Source organism: Eptesicus fuscus, chromosome 4, assembly GCF_027574615.1.
Source record: "Eptesicus fuscus isolate TK198812 chromosome 4, DD_ASM_mEF_20220401, whole genome shotgun sequence".
NCBI lineage: Eukaryota > Metazoa > Chordata > Mammalia > Chiroptera > Vespertilionidae > Eptesicus > Eptesicus fuscus.
In genome coordinates this window covers 820,402-838,831 of record NC_072476.1, presented here as the reverse complement: position 1 = coordinate 838,831, position 18,430 = coordinate 820,402, and the positions used below count along the sequence as shown (strand labels likewise).

General features: G+C 64.7%; 1 pseudogene; it reads right to left on the bottom strand.

The window, feature by feature from the left end:
- Positions 1-5,694: 5,694 nt before the first annotated feature.
- On the bottom strand, positions 5,695-17,527 carry LOC103302976 (post-GPI attachment to proteins factor 6-like; annotated as a pseudogene).
- Between the last annotated feature and the right edge of the window lie 903 nt (positions 17,528-18,430).

The following is an 18,430-nucleotide window of genomic DNA, read 5'->3' as shown; positions in this document are numbered from 1 at the left end:
GGGCTCCAGCTTGGGGGCGGTTGGCGGTGAGAAGAGGGGTTGGCAGGGAGTCTGGAGCCGACAGAAGGTTCAAGGGGGTGAAGGCGGGGATGGGGTCCACACACAGGCCCAGGGAAGGGCAGACGGTGCACATGGGTGGCTCCTCGGAGCTCCCAGCACCTGATAGGACGCAGGGCAGGGACCAAGGTGCCCAGGCCTCACCTGCTCTCTCCACATGCACCCCAGGCAGCCAGTGCACACAGAGCAGGACTCGAGCGCCACCCTCAGGATGCAGAGAGGAAGAGAGCCTGGACTGGCCCCACCTTCCTGGGACTCAGACACCAGAATGAGACAGTGGACATAACACGGTCCTATGGCCACTCTTTGCAAGAGGCCTCTACTGGCCCAGTCCCGCGGGACCCCTCCCCAGTCCACAGCCAGCAATGGTCCTTCCTGTGTGCACAGCTCAGCCATGGCCCTCGACAGGTAGCTCACTGGTTGGGCTGTTGTCACGTGAGCACAGGGGCTCAGCCACTCCCTGGGACACGTGGGGATCCAGAGGGCTCCGAGCCGGCTGAGGGTCTGGCCCAGCTGCTGCAGGGACAGGGGTGGGGACAGCACAGGGCGAGTCGGGCTTCTGCAGCTTTGACCTTGGTCAGTGCAAATGGAGGGGGAACGGGAGGCTCTCAGAGGAGAGCCACAGAGCCGGGTGGAGGTGTGGTTGATGGGAAAGAAATGAGGAAGGCAGCGCAGGGGCCGGACCAGGCTGGAGGGAGGAATATATGGGGCAGGGGCATGTGGCCAGAAGGGCCCCCATGGCTCAGCTCCGGGTTCCATGTGAGCACAGACAGTCCATGCCCCCTCCCCAGCCCCACTCCCGGAAGGTGGAACAGTCCGACGGGTCCCGCCTGCCGGTGGTTGTTTTATTTGTGGTGGGGGGTGACTCTGTCAATCACTGAGGGCTTCTTAACCTAGGCTGAGTCAAGGGTATGGTGAGATTTGAGGAAACAGACGGATGCTGCCCCCTCCAGGAGAGCTCATGTTTTACAGATTCAGGGCCCAGGCCACACTCAGGCGCCGCCTCAGCCCAGCCTCAGCCACGGGCACTGAGCCACCTGCCGAAGCCACGGAGTGCCTCCCGCTGGCCCGCGGCCCAGAACCAGGGAGCAGGCCAGGCAGGACTCGGACCGCTCCCCGGGCCCCCGGTGCTGGCAGGGAGCCTGATGCCATGTTCACCCCACCCCACCAGCCCCAGGTCCCTAGCAGGAGCCCCTCTACCTGTGGCCTTCATTAGGGCGGAAAGCAGGTGAGTGAGGGGTGACTGAGAGCCACGGTCACTGAACTGGACACCAGGGGTGCACACCCCTGGGGGGACCCGGGTGACAGGCTGAGGGGCTGGAAAGGGATCGGCTTGATTCAGTTCAGGGCTGATGGGGATGGTGCTGTGGACATGCGCATGGGGGCTGGCCCATCCAGACCACCACCAATCAGGGGCTGTAACTCGGACAGCTGGGCTGGGCCACCAGAGCTGGGAGGGGCAGGGGCAGGCTGGGAATTGTCAGCTTTTGGTAAACATCTTTAAATATTAAAAACTGCTCACATGAGAGATCACTGATGTATGGGAGGCATGAGGACACGTGGGAGAGTGGCCCCAGCTATGAACAGAGATCTCAGGGACACGCCCCAGGCTTGGACCCAGGGAGGCCCTGACCCTCGATGACCTCATGAGCCGTGGGGTCTCCAGAGTGACCAGCCACGCCCCGCTGGCCCCACCACCGGACACAACCCTGGCGTCATCGCTTCCACATCACCCTTCGGGGAGCCCAGCAGCCCGCAGCCAGCTGTCAGGACCACGTCAGGGGGACCCCCTTGCTCCCAGGGACCTGAATGGGTCTCAAGGCTGGACTTCCAGGTAAGGGCCAGGGCAGAGGGCCAGGGCACCCCCAAATCTCAGAGCAGGAAAGGCCTCAAGGTGACTGGCCTCAAGTCAAGAGTGAGCCAGCTGAGGGGACACCGACGGCCGCCCTGGGGCTGTGCTGACAGCGCTGGGAGACACTGCCACCCGCAGAGCCCCGAGGGCCCCCTTCCGAGCTGGGGGTGCCCACCGCACCGAAGGGCATGGCCCCCCCAGAGCCAGGCCATGTTCCAGACCAGCGGGAAGTGAGTGGAGCGCCAAGCGCCACCTGGGATGGCGGGACCCCCTCAGGTGCTCAGGGTCCTCTGCGGAGGGAAAACACCAAGAAGCCGCTCCACGCCCGCACGGGGCCACCCTCCCCGCCATGCAGGGCCTCTGGGCGGGGTAGGGGCGGGGGGGGGGGCACAGAACAAGCAGGAGAGCTCCGGTCCTCCAAGCAAAGCAGCACCCACATGGCCTGGCTCGGACATCACTCGTCTGCCCCCCAAATGTGGTGAACCTGCCTCAACTGGGCCTCCGCAGGCAGAGGGGGTCCCTCAGAGGCAGCGAGGAGGCCCAGGCCTCCAGAATCCCCCCACCCACCCAGAAGCTTCCCAGCCAGACACACAAGCACGGCTCCTCCACCGCCCAGACCACGCCCACGATGCCAGGCCCATGGTGGGCTGGGGGACACAGGGACACTGAGCCTGGCTGCTAGGCGGGGTCGTCCCTCTGTGGTCGCCTCCGGGGCTCTCTTCGCTCGGTTAGCTCTCCCACGGAGACCTTGGACAGAGGGATGGGCCCCGGGGGTGGGGGGGGCACTCTTGGGAGGGCAGAAACCCAGCTGCCTTAGGCCAAACATGAAGAGGAACTGGGGTGAGAGGACTGGGCCCCTCAGGCTTGGCCACAGGGTCACGTGAGGCTGCCTGCCCCTCCGCCCTGGGCAGAAGCGGTGGCCTGTCTGAGAGGAGCCGCCCCTGGGGATGCAGAGGGAGCAGGGCGGCCGCTGAGCCATGGGTGGGCTCTCTGCCCGGCAGCTGCCACAGGCTCACAGCCTCCTACATGCAGACACAGGAGGTCTCAAGGGGGAAGACCCCGGGGGGGAGGGGTGCTAAGCGGCTAAGTAAACAATGGTGGGGAGTCCAGCTCTCATCAGCGAGAGCCTTTCTGTCCCTGAGCCGATGAGGTGGCGGGGGCAGGAGAGGGCCAGGACTGAGGCAGGGAATGTGCCCTGTGGGACCCACCGACGTGGCTGCGCCGGGAGCCGGGCAGAGGCAGCCCTTTCCCAAGCCCCCCTGGCGTGCGGCCCTGTCCGAGGCGGTGCGCTCCCCGACCTGTCCGCTGCCCGCTGTGCGTGCGCTGCCCGCTGTGCCCCGAGAGGGCAGAGCGCCTGCACTCACAGCTCACCTCCGGCACAGCGACCTCTCAGGCCTCCGGATGACAAGCCCCGGCAGGCAGACAGGGGCAGGTGGGGCGGCCAGGTCAGTCCCGGCCGGAGGAGCACAAGTTCAAGCCCAAACCCTCACTTTGTGCTTGTCATAGACGGCAGCCTCCTCTCAGGGGGCCGGGTGCAGCTGTGGGGTTACGGGGTGCCTCGCTCCAGGCCTCCTTCAGGGTCTGGCAGGAAGCTCTGGGGTCGGTGCTGCTGGCAGGTCCCCGCCCCCCCCCCCCATCCTCCTGGCAGCCAGCAGCCCCCAGGCCAGTGCAGAAAGCACCCCTCCCTGGGGCCGCCCCGAAAGGGGCATTGTCCCTTCCCACTCCAGTGACTCTCCCCTCCGGGACCAGCGTACCCCTCGGATGGCCAGCAGACCCTCTCGCCTTTAGGGTGGAGAAGTCAGAGCCACGGCCTCACCGCTGAGCCCGGCGCGGCCACAGGCAGGAGACCTCCTCCCGTGGCCCCCTCCCCTCCCCTCCCCTCCCCTCTCCTCCCCTCCCCTCCCCTCCCCTCCCCTCCCCTCCCCTCCCCTCCCCTCCCCTCCCCTCCCCTCCCCTCCCCTCCCTCGGGGATGTGCCACTGCTGTTCCCAGCAGAACAGGGGGCCCGGGGTGGACTCGGGACAGACCTGCCCAGTCAGCTCCCAGCCAGCTTGGCGCCCAGACCTCGCCGAGGTGGCTGGTGTGTGACCCGGACGCACTGCTCACACGACCATAACTCCATCCCCACAGGGACACCTGCCCCGGTGAGTGCACGGCGAGGAGGCGGGGTGGTCAGGAGGTGTCAGAGGCAGACGGTGATCCCTGGCAGGTGACTGCAGACCCGCCCCCCCCCCCCCCACCCCCCCACAGCTCCCCTCCTCCACCTGACCGGCTGCCTCTGCGCCCCCTGCGCCCCCTCCCCGGCACTGGGCGCCGGCTCTGAGGCACCTCCGGAGCCAGCGCGGAGCCCAGAGCAGCAAGCCCGGGGGACCCCTCACCCACCTCGTTGGGGACGGACCTGTGGCCCAGGAGCCGGCGCCGCCCAGAGCCCCCGGGACCGGGGTAGCGGATGGGAGCGGGGCTGAGCCCGGGCTGCCCCGTGCGGCCTGCAGGGCGCGTCCGCGAGGCTCCAGCGGAGGTGGTGCGGGGCGGGCGGCGGGGAGAGAGGGGGCGAGGGCGGCCGGCGGGCCCGGACTCCAGGGGCCCGGCCCCAACCGCGGGCGCGACCCCCGCATCGCCCGCCCGGGCTGCTCTGCGAGGTACCAACTCTGGACCGACCACAGCCGCACCCCGAGTTCCTCCGCCCCGCCGAACCCCGAGTGTGCTGCGGTGCTGGCCTCGGGCCGGGCATCTCCTCCCCCGGAGTGAGCGCGCACACAATGGAAAAACTCTTGCCTTGAAATGTAACTGTCGAATACCAAATCCACCCTCAAATCCACCCTCACGGCGGAATCAGACAGAGCTACATAAAAATAAGTTGTCTTAAAATATTTTACCCCCAAAACTCCAGGTTTCCCCTAGAGAATGCCAGGGGCCCGCAGGGCGACTGCCCGAGGGGGCCGCCAGGGAGGGAAGCCCCAAGGGCCGGAGCCTGGCCCCAGTGACCCCGCTTCCGCCTGCTCCACTCCCGCAGCACAGCCCCCGCTCCTGCCTGGGGACGGGCAGGCCCGCTCCTGGGGCAGCCGTGTCCTGGGGCTCACCCTGCTACCCCAGAGCGGGAGGAGGCTGGGCCAGTCTCTCCAGCAGCCCCTCACCACACCCGGCGTGGCTGAGCAGGTCAGCCATGGCCTCGCTCCCCACAGCATCAGAGGGTGCCCCCACAAGGGCCCAGGGAAGAGAGGGGCCCAGGGCCGGGCAGAGTCCACCTGCGCTGCTGGCACCCACCGGGCCGCTCGGTGCCTCCCAGGAACTCTTCTCGGGGCCGGCAGCTTCCCAGCTCAGAGCCAAAGGCAGGAAGGCAGGGCCCCAGCAGAGGCAGCCTCTCCCTGCACCTCACATGGCAGCTCTCTGGCGGCCATGGTCACCTCTGCCCAGGCCAACAGCATCAGCAGGGGGCATGCCCATGCCCAACAGACTGGCACTCGGGGGCACAGCTCCCAGCTCAGCGGTGTTGGGGCCGGTGGGAGGGGGCTCAAGCCTCCTCTGCCTCCTGGGGTTTCACATCACGGCCTCCCAGAACAGTGTGATGGGCGCCCTCTCTCCACTTCCAGTCATGCGCAGGCCAGCAGAACAGAGCTGACCCCCTGCCTTTGGGGGGGGGGGGGCGGTCCTCTCCTCGGGAGGAGGAAGCAGATGGGTGCGCAGGGCAATTTTATTCCGTAGAAATCCATCCGGACAGGGCCCTCTCCCTCGGGGCCCCTGGCTGGAGAGGCTGCCACCCGAGCTGTGCGGGTCCCTCGCTGCTGGTCACGTCACGGCGTACAGCTCCTCCCGGCGGCCCTCGCAGAGCTGACAGTGGCAGGCGAGCCCCTGGGAGCAGGCCCAGGGAAGGCGGTGGCCCCCGCCAGCAGCAGGTGCCAGAGGCTGTGGGTATAGTAATAGTTGTCACTGGTCATCACGGAGGTGTAGATGGCGATGGCCACGGCGGCCATGGAGATGCCGGGCAGGAGGTAGAAGGCCCAGCGCTGCCAGGAGGGCGGGTAGCGGCGCCGCCGGTGCCCGCAGCGGTACCCCTGGGGTACCCCTGGGGAGAACCATCGCCAGAGCATTGGCACGGGGCTGCGGCTGTACCTCCCAGGGGCCGCCCACATCTGGGGAGCAGGACAGGACGTGCAATACTCGTCAGGGCTCCGGGGCATAGAGACCTGAGGCGTCCTCAGGCCCTGAGCGCCAGTGCCAGCCTCAGCGCACATGGAGGACTCCAACTCAGGACCAGCAACATGGCCAGAACCAGTGGCCAGCTCTCTCCTCCAGAGTGGGGGGCGGGGGGGTCGGCGGTCTGAGGGAGGTCCCTACCCACATGGTGACCATGACCACGAAGGCGAAGAGACAAGGCCCCATCATGTTCCAGGCGCCACCCCGGTCCGGCTGCAAGGTCATGGCGAACACCAGCGTGCCCAGGAGAAGCAGAACCTGAGCAAGACAGGGACGCACAGGGTCACGACCCAGGCCAGGGCCGCTCATCACGGCACAGGGTCCAGCGGGAGCGTGTGGCCTGGGCGTGCTGGGCGTCCTGCTACCCCACTGCCCCCCGCCCTCGCCCGCCCCCTCGGAGCAGCTGGCACACTGCTCTGCTCCGCTGGTAGGGAGGGAGGCGCTAGTTCCTGAGTCATCCTGAGGCTCAACTTAGCCAGGCAGGGCTCCGGGCCACATGTCTCCGTCAGCCACGCCCGGCCGCGGCAGAAAGCCCCAAAGTGTTCTCAGCGCCCTGGGAGAGAAGGGGCTGGGAAGGCCCTTGCCTGACGTCTTCCCCTTTCTTTCCCCAGAACCTCCGAGCAGCCCGCACAGTCCCTTCCAGTGCCCGAGGGAGGGTCGTTATGAAAGACGGTTTCTCACGGCAGCAGCCAGACCGCTTCCTGGTGTCTCCCTCAGCACTAAGGCCGCCGCTTCCTCAGAGCCCAGCCTGGGTGTGGGGAGGTCACTCACATACTTCAGGGCGGCCTTCAGCCGCGCCAGGCAGAGGGTGGTGGCCCAGATGGCCACCCCAGAGCCCAGAAAGTCGCAGTACTGCAGGGTGTCGTAGCTCAGGATGCACAGCACGGCCTCCCCCGGCTGGCCGCAGGCGTGATAGAACTGCAGCGTGGGGGGCAGTGAGCGGAGAGGTGTGTGCGGGGGGCAGTGAGTGGACACTCGGACCTCCCACCCCGCAGGGCGCAGCCAGCACACCGTGGAGAACAGGGTGTAGGCGTAGACGGAGGCCTCCACCAGGGGGCAGCGGCGCACAGAGGCCGATGGGGGCCAGGAAGCCCAGGTTGCTGAGGGTGCTGGGCCACGGTCTGGGCGGTGCTGTTGTCCGCAGCTCCACCCACGCCAGCCTGCGGGCAGGGCAGTGCTGAGCGGCTGAGGGTGGGCACCTGAGGCCCGCTAACGGGGGCGGCACTTCTGACCCCACGGCCTGCAGAGAAGTCCCTGTCTCACCGAGGACCAGGCTGGGACGGGTATGTATGTGTAGTGTGGGCCTGGGTGGGTGGGTACAGGCTAGTGTGGGCCGACGCAGAGAGCTGTGGGGCAGGCATGGGCAGGGGTAAAGAAGTGTGGGGCAAGTGTAGGGAGGTATGGGCAGATATGAGGCAGCTATGAGACAGGTGTGAGGCAGGTATATGGCACATATGGGCAGGTGTGAGGCAGGTATATGGCACATATGGGCAGGTGTGGGCAAGATGTATGGGGCAGGTATGGGCAATATGTGTAGGACAGGTGTGGGGAGGTGTGGGGAGGTGTGGGAGGTGTGGGGAGGTGTGGGAGGTGTGGGGAGGTGTGGGGAGGTGTGGGGAGGTGTGGGGAGGTGTGGGAGGGGTGGGGAGTTGTGGGAGGTGTGGGAGGTGTGGGGAGGTGTGGGGCAGGTGTGGGGAGGTGTGGGGAGGTGTGGGGAGGTGTGGGAGGTGTGGGGAGGTGTGGGGAGGTGTGGGAGGTGTGGGAGGTGTGGGGCAGGTGTGGGGAGGTGTGGGGAGGTGTGGGGAGGTGTGGGAGGTGTGGGGAGGTGTGGGGAGGTGTGGGAGGTGTGGGAGGTGTGGGGCAGGTGTGGGGAGGTGTGGGGAGGTGTGGGAGGTGTGGGGAGGTGTGGGGAGGTGTAGGGAGGTGTGGGGAGGTGTGGGAGGTGTGGGGAGGTGTGGGGAGGTGGGGAGGTGTGGGGCAGATGTGGGGCAGGTGTGGGGAGGTGTGGGGAGGTGTGGGGAAGATGTGGGGCAGGTGTGGGGAGGTGTGGGATAGGTGTGGGAGGTGTGGGAGGTGTGGGGCAGATGTGGGGCAGGTGTGGGGAGGTGTGGGAGGTGTGGGAGGTGTGGGGCAGATGTGGGGCAGGTGTGGGGAGGTGTGGGGAGGTGTGGGGCAGATGTGGGGAGGTGTGGGAGGTGGGGAGGTGTGGGAGGTGTGGGATAGGTGTGGGCAGGTGTGGGCAGGTGTGGACAGCTAAGAGGCAGGTATGGAGAGGTGCAGGCAGGTGTGAATCGGTGTGGGACATGCCTGTGGGCCGGTGTGGGCAGAGGAGGCCAGGTCAGGAGGCAGGACCATCTCTGGGGTGCCTTTCTGCCTGGGGGGGGGGGGAGGTACATGGCAGGAGTGGAGAGAGGCAGTGCCCGGGCTCCTGGAGGAAGGCAGGGCTGAGAAGTCAGGGACAGGAGCGTCCGGAGCTCCGGGCGGCCCTCACCGCCTTGCAGCTGCAGCCCGCACACAGGTAGCCATGTCTGCGCAGCAGGAGGCGCTGGCCGTCCGGCCCGCAGTCGCTCAGGCAGGGCACCAAGGACAAGGAGGTCTCCACGAGCACCAAGCACAGAGGCCGCCTCACAGCCCCTGGGGGAGGGGGCCAGGAGGGCGGGCTGCGGGTCTGCTGGCCAGCTTCCGCCAGGGCTCCAGCGGCTCCTGAGCCCCCGGTGAGGCCCGGCCCTGCGCCCTGGGAGACAGCGGCGGGAGACACAGAAGCCAAGGGGCCCTCCCCCTCCGCACCACACTGCACCCCCGTCTCGGGCTGTCCTGAGCCAGGCCCTGCCCTGTGCCCTGACTCCCAGGGCTGCCTGAGGAGGGGTGCCCACTGGAGAAGGGGAGTCCTTCGTAACCCCCGAAGGCAACTTACCTTGCGGCTTGTAGGAAGCCGGTCACTTTCAGCTCAGACGCAGGCGGCCCCATCATGGCCCTGAACGCAGTGACTCGACCACCGGAGCCTCTGGCGGCCCCGCCAGCCCCCAAGTTTACTTACTCGGGACTCCGAGGGCACACGAGCTGCAGGGAGAGGTACCAGCTGTCCGTCTCTGGGTAGGGAATGAGAAGGTGGGCCTCGCGAGACACGGTGCTCAAAGACAGGGGATACCCCTGGAAGAAGGCCGCGGGGCCGGCGGGGTCCTCGGCCAGAAGCTCCCGCCGTACCTGCGTTGAAGCTGAGGAAGGGCGAGGCCGCGTTCACGCAGACCTTCACCCGGGTGTTGTTGGGAATCACACTCTACAAGGGGAGGCGGCGCGCATCAGCCCAAGCTCCCAGTCGGATGCGGCCACTGTCTGTGGCTCCACGGGCCCAGGGCCCCCAGGACCCTCCCCTCCAGCCCAGCAACACCCAGCCTCTGACCCGCCCGCCGTCCCGTTTCCTCAGGCACAGCCCTCAGCCTGCGGACGGGCCTGCAAAACAGGCCTCCCTTTCTGCAAGGGGTGCCCCACCCGGCCCAGTGCCTGTGGGGGCCGCCCAGCGTCCACGATAAAGTCAACGCCCGAAGGCTGAGCAGCCTCTCAGCCTGGAGCTCTGCGCCCCGAGCTGCGCCGGGCCGAGCCCCACCTCGTTGGCCCACAGGGCGCCGGCGAGGGAGCCCCGCTGTCCACGCCCGTGCTCAGCTGCAGCCGCCCCACCGCAGGCACGTCTGACCGCACCAGCTCCGAGGCCCTGTCCGGGGGCCTGAAGTGCACAGACATCACGTCCACGTCTTCCCGCACGGCCTGGTAGCTCAGGAGGCAGAAGGGGCCGCCGCCCACACGAGCTGGGCCCCGGGGGCAGCAGGCCGGCGGACGCGTTGCGGCTCTGGTTTGGACTGCTCTGCCCGAGATGCTGGGCGTTTACGATCCAAGGCCTGCAGGCTGCCAGGAGGACAAGGGCCCCGCTGGAGGAAGGGCTGGGACCGAGGGCAGGCCGAGCCACCCAGCCCGCCTCCCATCAGCCCACCTGCGAGAGAAGCTACGGTGCTGAAAGCCACCAACGCGTGAGGCCCTGCCAGGCTCTCGGCTGTCACTTGCAACCACCGGTCCCAGGGCGGCGAGGGCAACAGCAGGCGGCAGGGCTGGGTGGGGTCAGTGCAGGCGAGCACCTTCTGGAAGTTGCTGGGCAGGGTGAGCGAGCCCACGGTGAGGCGCACGGGGCAGCCTCGGCTCCCGCTGGACACACAGCCCTGCAGCTCCAGCCGCAGCTCCTGGGTGAACTCGGGGACGAAGATTCTGCAGCCCAGGGGGTGGCCTCGCTCAGGCTTTGTGACTTCCAATGACCTCCCCTCACTGGTCACACTCAGGGTGTGCCCACTCCCCAGTACGACCCCAAGACCCAGAACCCAGCCTCTCTCACCCACAGCGAGGAAGTGGTAACACCCACCCCATCAAACCCAGAGGCTGAGCCCCCCCCACCACCACAAGCCCCCCCTCACTTGAGGTAGCTGGGGTGGGAGAGGAGGGTCAGTGGAAAGGGTGTGTTGGGCTCCAGGATGGAGACCTCGACTACCCGCACGACCAGCATGTCAGGCTGGAAGATGTAGGCACAGGTGGGAATAAAGCCCTAGGGAGAGAAGGAGGGGGGGGCGGGGTTCGTGGGCATGGGATGGGGCAGGAGCAGAGAGCCCAGATGGGGGTGGGCTAGGCTGGTGTGGGAAGGCCGGGCTGCAGCAGTGCCTTGGCAGGGTCTGCCCCACGGAGGTAACTGACGGGGACCAGCCATTCCGCACAGGTGTGTCCTGCCCCTCCATCAGGAGAGCAGACCCTCACCTTCACCTCAATCTTCTGGGATGCGGGGGGCAGGTGGGCAGCCACAGACCGGTCCCCAGGCGCGGGGTGGGAGACGTTGATGGAAGCGTTGCTCTGCAGCATCTTGATGAGGAAGGAGGGCTGCACGGAGGTGTTGGCAGGGAAGCTGGTACCCAGGGGGTTGATGACGGGAGGAGCGCCATAGCGGAAGTACCTGGAGCGGGGACAGCAGGGCAGGCATCGGACGCGGGCGCTGGGCCGGGGCAGGTGGGCGCTGGGCCGGGGCAGGTGGGCGCTGGGCCGGGGCAGGTGGGCGCTGCCGGGGCGGCCGGGCACCTACACGGTGATCTCCAGGTTCGCACAGGTGGGGCCGCCGCCCTGGGACCCCTGCAGCAGCCAGCGCAGCAGCACGGTGTCGGGGGCACTCGGAAGCGGAAGAGTCTGGCGCTGCCGTACCAGCTGTAGAAGGACGGCCTCTGCGGGGACTGCGAGAACGGCTCCGACACCAGCCCGATGTCTGCGGGGAGAGGGCTCTGTCAGCCAGACCGGGGTGCCCCCACCGCCACGTCGGGGGCAGACAGCGGACTCAGCCTTCTGCCCCCCATGGCCCCAGAGAGAAAGGACAAGGGAAGCCATGGTGGGCTGGGCTGGAGCCCCTGGGGTGACCTTGGCAAAGGTTACAGTTCCCCTCCAGCCCTGGCAGTTGCTTTTGGCAACTGGCCCCACTTGACAGGTGAGGGAGTTCAGGTCTGGAGGCTGGCCACCTGCTCAGCCTCACGATGACTGGGGACACAGCTGGACCGATGCCTGAGTCCCCTCACCCGGAGAGGTGGCAGGCAGAGACCTGGGGTGGAAGCCTGGCCAGCCGTGGGGACCAGGGGACAGCTGGCCCCCATTTCCTATGGGCATGTGCCCATACTGAGTGGCACAGGGATAAGGCAGGCCTATGGCAGACAGACCACCCAGGGCCTCTCCCGGGCTCAGTCCCTGCAGCTACTCAGCCCCCCGCCTCTCTGGCCCCAGTCCCTTGCTCCCCTCCCCTACACACTCCACTGCTCGATCCGTCACAGCAGCATTTCCTGGAGCAGCTCTGAGCCCCTTCGGAGACTCAGCACAGAGGTCTAGGCCCCAACCGGCCAGGGCTCAGCCTGCACGAGGGCCTGTGCCCAGGTCCCACAGTGTAATCACCTTGCCCCGGGAGCGGGGGAGGGTGCCCACCCAGGCCCCGCCCTGGGCTCCACAGGATGCACACTGCCGTCCTGTGGGTGGGAGACCAGGCCTGGGCCGGGCCACCAGGTGCCTGAGCTGGATGGCAGGGATCCTGGCCCCCGTGCCAGCCTCGCGACGTGGGGACCAGGGGACTTGAGTCCCTCCCGCCTCTGGGTCCCAGTTTCCTCATGATTCAGCACACGTGAACAGCACCTCCCTTTGGGGGCCCCTCCCTCCACGGTCAGTGGATGTTGAAGTGCTTCTGGGAGAAATGCACTGTGGACACAGCGGGGTGCGGCTCACTCTCCTCCAGGCTGGGTGCCTCCCTCTGCCCTGAGCGGAGAGTCATGCTCACACAGCCCAGCAGCAGGCCCTGGGCCCTCAGCAGGTGAGCAGCTCCCTTCAAAGCCGGTCTGCGCTCCGGAGAGCCCCACGTGGGCGAGGCTCCACCAAGGCCACACCAGGCTCCCCCGGTGTCTGCGGGCCACCCGTCCACTCTCCAGCTGTGGCCCGCGGAGGCTGGGAGCCGCTGTGGCCGCACAGACTTCTCCGGAGGCCCCTGCAGACCCTGGGTAACACGAGGGCCAGAAACCTAAGTGCTGGGAGGTGAGGACAGCCCCCACCCACCTCAGGGGGACATCTGGGGGTTAGAGAAACAGTCAGCCTCTGGGTGAGCCCCGAAGGGGAGGTCACACGCAGAGCGCAGCCCCTGACCGAGAGGGGCCAGCCCCCGGCCCGCCAGCCCTGGAGCACCAGCCCGAGGACCCCTGGAGCCCAGCTGGTGGCTGGGAAGTCTCAGCAGGTGCACAAGAGATCAGAGACAGGCTCAAGGTCACCCTAAGACGCAGTGGTCCCCACTCCCGGGTCTACACAGCCCCTCCCAGCACCCCCCCCCCCCCCACAATCTCTGCAGTCCCATCTCCCTGCCCCAGATGCTCACTGTTACCTTGGTGAACATACCCGGTCATGAACACATCAGCCTGAGCCAGATGTGGAAGGCACATCTCTGATAACAGGGAGCAAGGGCCGCATGCACCCTGCCCTGCCCCACAGCCCCCTCCAAGGACATGGCTCAGGAAGACAAAGAAAGTCCCTGAACCTGAGTGAGGGCACCCTGTCCTACACTCTCCACACCAGGACCCAGGACCCGGCACTCCCATCGTTCCCAGAAGCCACGGCTGCACGGCTGCCTGCCCTGGAGCAGGCCTGGGAGGTGAGGGCCGCCCCAGGTTTCCATCTCCATACATTGGCCACCAGTGACCCCTCACCCCATCCCTACCCCAGATGGAAAAAGGAGAAAATAAGGGTGGCAGAATCTAACGGAGCAGCTTAATCAGGAGTAGTCTCCGGGAAACTGCCTTGCATCCCAAGCTCAGAAACCAGAGGCGCAGTCCTCAAAGAACGGAGCTTGGAGGAGCCAGATGTCAGGAAGGGAGGAGCGGCTGGGAGCGAAATCCAGGGAGCTCCCCCAGGCTGTGCTGGATCTGCGTCTGACTGCTTGGGGAGGGGCACCTGGGCCCTGGCCGCCCTGCCAGCCTGGCCGCATGGCCTCACTGGAGTCCCAGCCATAGGCGTCAGGGGAGTTCACTCAACACCCCCAAGCCCCCCGGCAGAGCCCCGTGGGCCACCGTCCCGGGGCACGGAAGGCTGGGGCCTCTCAAAGGTGCAGAAATGCAAATGGAGCAAGTTCACGGACACAGTCAAGTGCCCGTTTCTCCAAAGCACCCTCTCCCACCCGCTCCTGGGACGCCTGCCAGTCCCCGAGAAGCCGGCTGTGAGAGTGACTGCCCTGGGGCTGGAGGTCACCGTGGGAGGGGTGACACCCACCTGGGCCCCTACTCCAGGGTCTGTGCGACTTTTTCCCACTCTGTCCCTTCTCCCAACCAGCCGGGGCCCCTGGCATCACACTGCCTACCCTTCTTCTCAGCGGCTCTCAGCTGGGTCCCCGCACACCCCCAGGCCCAGCGCACCCGAAGGTGTTGGAGAAGGAAGAGAAGGGAGGGCGCCTCCGAGGGGCGAACGCGTCCTTTACACCCCGCCGCCCGCCCGCGCAAAGGGACTGACCTGAGCCCCCAACCCGGAGTGGGGACCTGGGCACCGCGCCCGCGCCAGGTGAGCGCACAGGTGCCCGGGTCAGAGCACAAGTGCCCCGGCGACTCCCGGTCCGGCCCCGCCTCCGGCCCCCCGCCCCGCGCCCGCTCACCGCTGTGGCCGCCGTCGCCCGCCGCGGCCGGAGGGGGCCGAGCGAGCAGCAGCAGCAGCAGCGGCCCCGCCACCGCCGCCCGCGCCGCGCCCCCGGCCCAGGTCCCAGCCCGGCCCAGGGCTGAGCGCTCGGCCCGGCGCTACTCGGCCCGCGTCCCCGCCCGCCTGTCCCCGCCGCCCGGGCAGCCGCCGCCGCCACCGGCTCCCATCGCCCCGGCCGGTCCCCGACACCGCGCCCGGCACTTCCGCCCGCCAGGCCCCGCCCCGCCCCGCCGGGAGCCGCCGGGAGCCGCCGGGAGCCGCCGAGGAGCCGGGACGCGGAGCGCGGAGCGCGGAGCGCGGGGAGCGCGCAGCGAAGGGACAGGACTGCGAAGGAGTGGGGCGGGGCGGGGTCAATGCGGGGTCAGGGGCACCGCGGGGCGGGGTGCGATGTGGGGCCAGGGGCCATAGGGGGTCAGGAACCATATGGGATCAGGGGCGGCGCGGAGCGGGGCGCGGTGCCGATTCTGGAGGGACGCGGGGCCGGTGGGGTGTGGGAAGGGGGTAAACGCGGTCCTGAGCAATGGGGGCGCGTGGGCACGGGCGGGCGGGCGGGCGGAGAAAAGGGGGCCGAAGGCGGCCGCAGTGGGGCAGACGGAACCGCGCGCACAGCCTGGACGGGGCGGGAATTCCAGGGTGAACTAGACGGGGCGGGCGGTGCCTGGCGGAGGGAAGGATTAGAGCCCCGAACCTTCCTGGAGGCGCCGGGTGGGCGCGCGTCAGACTCCCGGGGGTGTGGGGGGCGCAGAGGGCTCTGGCGGAGACGCCCCCACTTCTGCCTCCAGTGCTGGGCCTGCGTCGCCCAGGGCTGGGCCGCTGGCTGTCACCCCACAAGGACGCTACCAGTGAGAGTAAAATAGCCCACAACCAACCAAACCAAACCCCCAACACACAGATGAAGGACGAGAGGCTCCGTGGTGTCACCTTAGGAAACATTCAAACCTGCGAAGAAATCTGAGTTTATTTGAGCCAAACCCTCCACAGCTGCGGGAAGTAAAGCGGGTGGAGGGAACGTCTTAGTCCTTACAGCAGAGTCACGGGCACTCCACTGGCCAGGGGTCAGGGGCGGGAGAAAGCAGGGGACTGGGTAAAAGGAAGGTGTCGGACACACTCCTCTTACGAGGTGGTGCAGGGTAGTTACAGGCGGCGATGGCCTCAGTAACAGTGAGGGGGTTTGTGGTCCCCGCAGAGGCTGCCTGTGCTTTGAGGGTCTGGAAAGGGAAATCACTTAGACATCCCAACGATGTGTTGTCATGGATGCAGAAGACGATCGGCTCAGTTCAGGTAAAGATGGCTCTTTGTCAGGAGGATACAGGCTTAGGACATGACTCCCCACCATAACTTTTAGTTAAAAGTTTTACTTTCTGACCGTACCGAATGGTCACGTTAGGTCTTTGAGTTCGTAAGGCTGCCTGCCACACGGGCCTCCTTCACTCACAGTGGACATGTGGGAACCCACCCGGTGAGTAGGACTAACTCCTCGCCCTGTATGTCCACCAGGACCCCAAACACGAAGGGTTTACCTGTACACAGGAACTGCTCGGAGGCTAGAAGAAAACTTGGTAAGAAGAGTCGTGGGGAAGCGAAGGCATTTCTAAAGATGGCCCCGAACTCAGAAGTCTTTAGAGGCAAGACTGGAAAACCCAACCAGGTGAAAACGTTAAAGAACACGCCGTGAACCGGAAGGCGCCCTTGGCCCTGGTATTACACAGGGCCAGTCCTACTAAGACCAGTAATAAAGAGCTCCTACACAGCAGAGAAAATGCCCACCCTCCCCCACAAAACCATCCAGAACTCCTGGAAAGGAAATGCAAATGAACAGGAGCCGGCTCCCTTCTGCCTCCTCAGAAATTTAAATTCAAATTAAAAAGCTGCCCTTTTTTCTTTCACCTAACACATCTGCAAAGATCAGAAAGTTATCAAACCTGAAGGGTGACCCTCTGAATCTGCAGCCTCCCCCAGTTACCCTTGGGGTGCCTTTTCCCTGGAGACGGTCCCAGCAGTTCGCCCAGATCTTGGTCCTCAGGGCACGGGATGTGATGGGTGAATTCCCACCCCGTGACGCCAACACTGTCGAACAGTGCACCTGCCGAGGAAGCCGGAGGCTCTGTGTTCTGGGTGGAAATGATCTGCCCAGCACTACAGCTCCGCAAGGAAAGGGCAGAGTGTGTTCACAAAGCTACCACTTTCATAAGAAATCTAACAAACCCAGAAAAAGCCACACTGTTTTATGTGCATGTTTCAAAGGCATCAATGATGGCAAGTGTCAGCAGTTTGCCCCGGAGGCGGGAACCGGTGGCTAGGGATGGGGGTGGGGTGTCGCTATGCTTGTTTGTACCTTTTGGACTTTATACTGGGTTTGGGAGCCTCTGAATATGTAGCCTCCCCCAGTTACCATATTCAGAGGGTCACCCTTCAGGTTTGATAACTTTCTGATCTTTGCAGATGTGTTAGGTGAAAGAAAAAAGGGCAGCTTTTTAATTTGAATTTAAATTTCTGAGGAGGCAGAAGGGAGCCGGCTCCTGTTCATTTGCATTTCCTTTCCAGGAGTTCTGGATGGTTTTGTGGGGGAGGGTGGGCATTTTCTCTGCTGTGTAGGAGCTCTTTATTACTGGTCTTAGTAGGACTGGCCCTGTGTAATACCAGGGCCAAGGGCGCCTTCCGGTTCACGGCGTGTTCTTTAACGTTTTCACCTGGTTGAGGGGAGAAAGGAGGAGCTGACCCATCAGGCCCAGAGCCAGTGAGGGGTGGAGGGTGGAGGCCTGGAAGGGAGGAACCAGAGTGTTCACTACAGAGCCCTTTCTCCTTGGGCATCCTGCAAGGCCCCTCACCCTGGCAGCAGGGGGTGGGGGAGGGAGTGGGGCAGCGCTTCTGCTGCTCTGAATGTGAGGGGCGGAGGCCGGCTCCGGGTTCGGCTGAGCTGGGAGTTTAGTGCACTGTGCTGGCCAGTCTTGCTGTGGGGGTTCGGCTGAGCTGGGAGTTTAGTGCACTGTGCTGGCCAGTCTTGCTGTGGGGGTTCGGCTGAGCTGGGAGTTTAGTGCACTGTGCTGGCCAGTCTTGCTGGGGACGTTCCATCCAAGCCCACCCTGCCCCAGGCTGGGCTCCGAGGCCCCGCACTGCCCTTACTTCTCCTAGGGCCTCCCTGAGCGCCCCCCCTCAGTGCGAGGTCCCTATGCCCGTTCCCTACCAGGCAGGTGTCCGCCATCCCCCCAGTGCTCCATCCAGGGGGCTGGCTCACTTGTAAATGGACAAGGAGCCCTGGACTGGAGAACAGAGACCTCTGCTAAGTCACTGCATTGGCATGGGAAGAACCCTGGAACTAGGTGACCAGATTTTAACATTGGTAAAGCGGGACACCATTGACCGGGTGTGTGTGTGTGTGGGTTCTTTTTTTATTTTTAAAAATATATTTTATTGATTTTTTACAGAGAGGAAGAGAGAGGGATAGAGAATTAGAAACATCGCTGAGAGAGAAACATCGATCAGCTGCCTCTTGCACACCCCCTACTGGGGATGTGCCCGCAACCAAGGTACATGCCCTTGACCGGAATCGAACCTGGGACCCTTGAGTCCGCAGGCCTATGCTCTATCCACTGAGCCAAACCGGTTTCGGCCCGGGGGGGGGGGGCGGGGGGGTTCCTTGATTAAAAATTTGGTCTATATTGTAATCGCTTTTGTTTTTTTTAATAAAAGGAAATTCACTTCTTAGATCATCATTGAATTTGTATCCTCTTTTCTTACTCATTATGTTAAAAATCTAAAAAAATAATTTAAAATTATATTATAAATTATTATATACATATTGCTTAAAAACACAGTAAGTAGGAACATAATTACATGAACATATTTTATTGTTAGTTTATAAATTAAATTAATTTGATTGTTATAAAGTAACTATATTTTAAAAATTATTTTAATCCTATATTTCTTTCTAAATAATAACAATACTAACTTGTATTATTTTTCCTCTGAATTTGCCATAACGTAAGTCGTAAGTGTCACTTTCAAGGCCGGCGCTAGACTTTTTGCCGCCACTATAAAATATAAATAATACGAGTACTGTCTGCTAAATTCAAGAAAATGTATGTATTTATGAAATAAATAAATT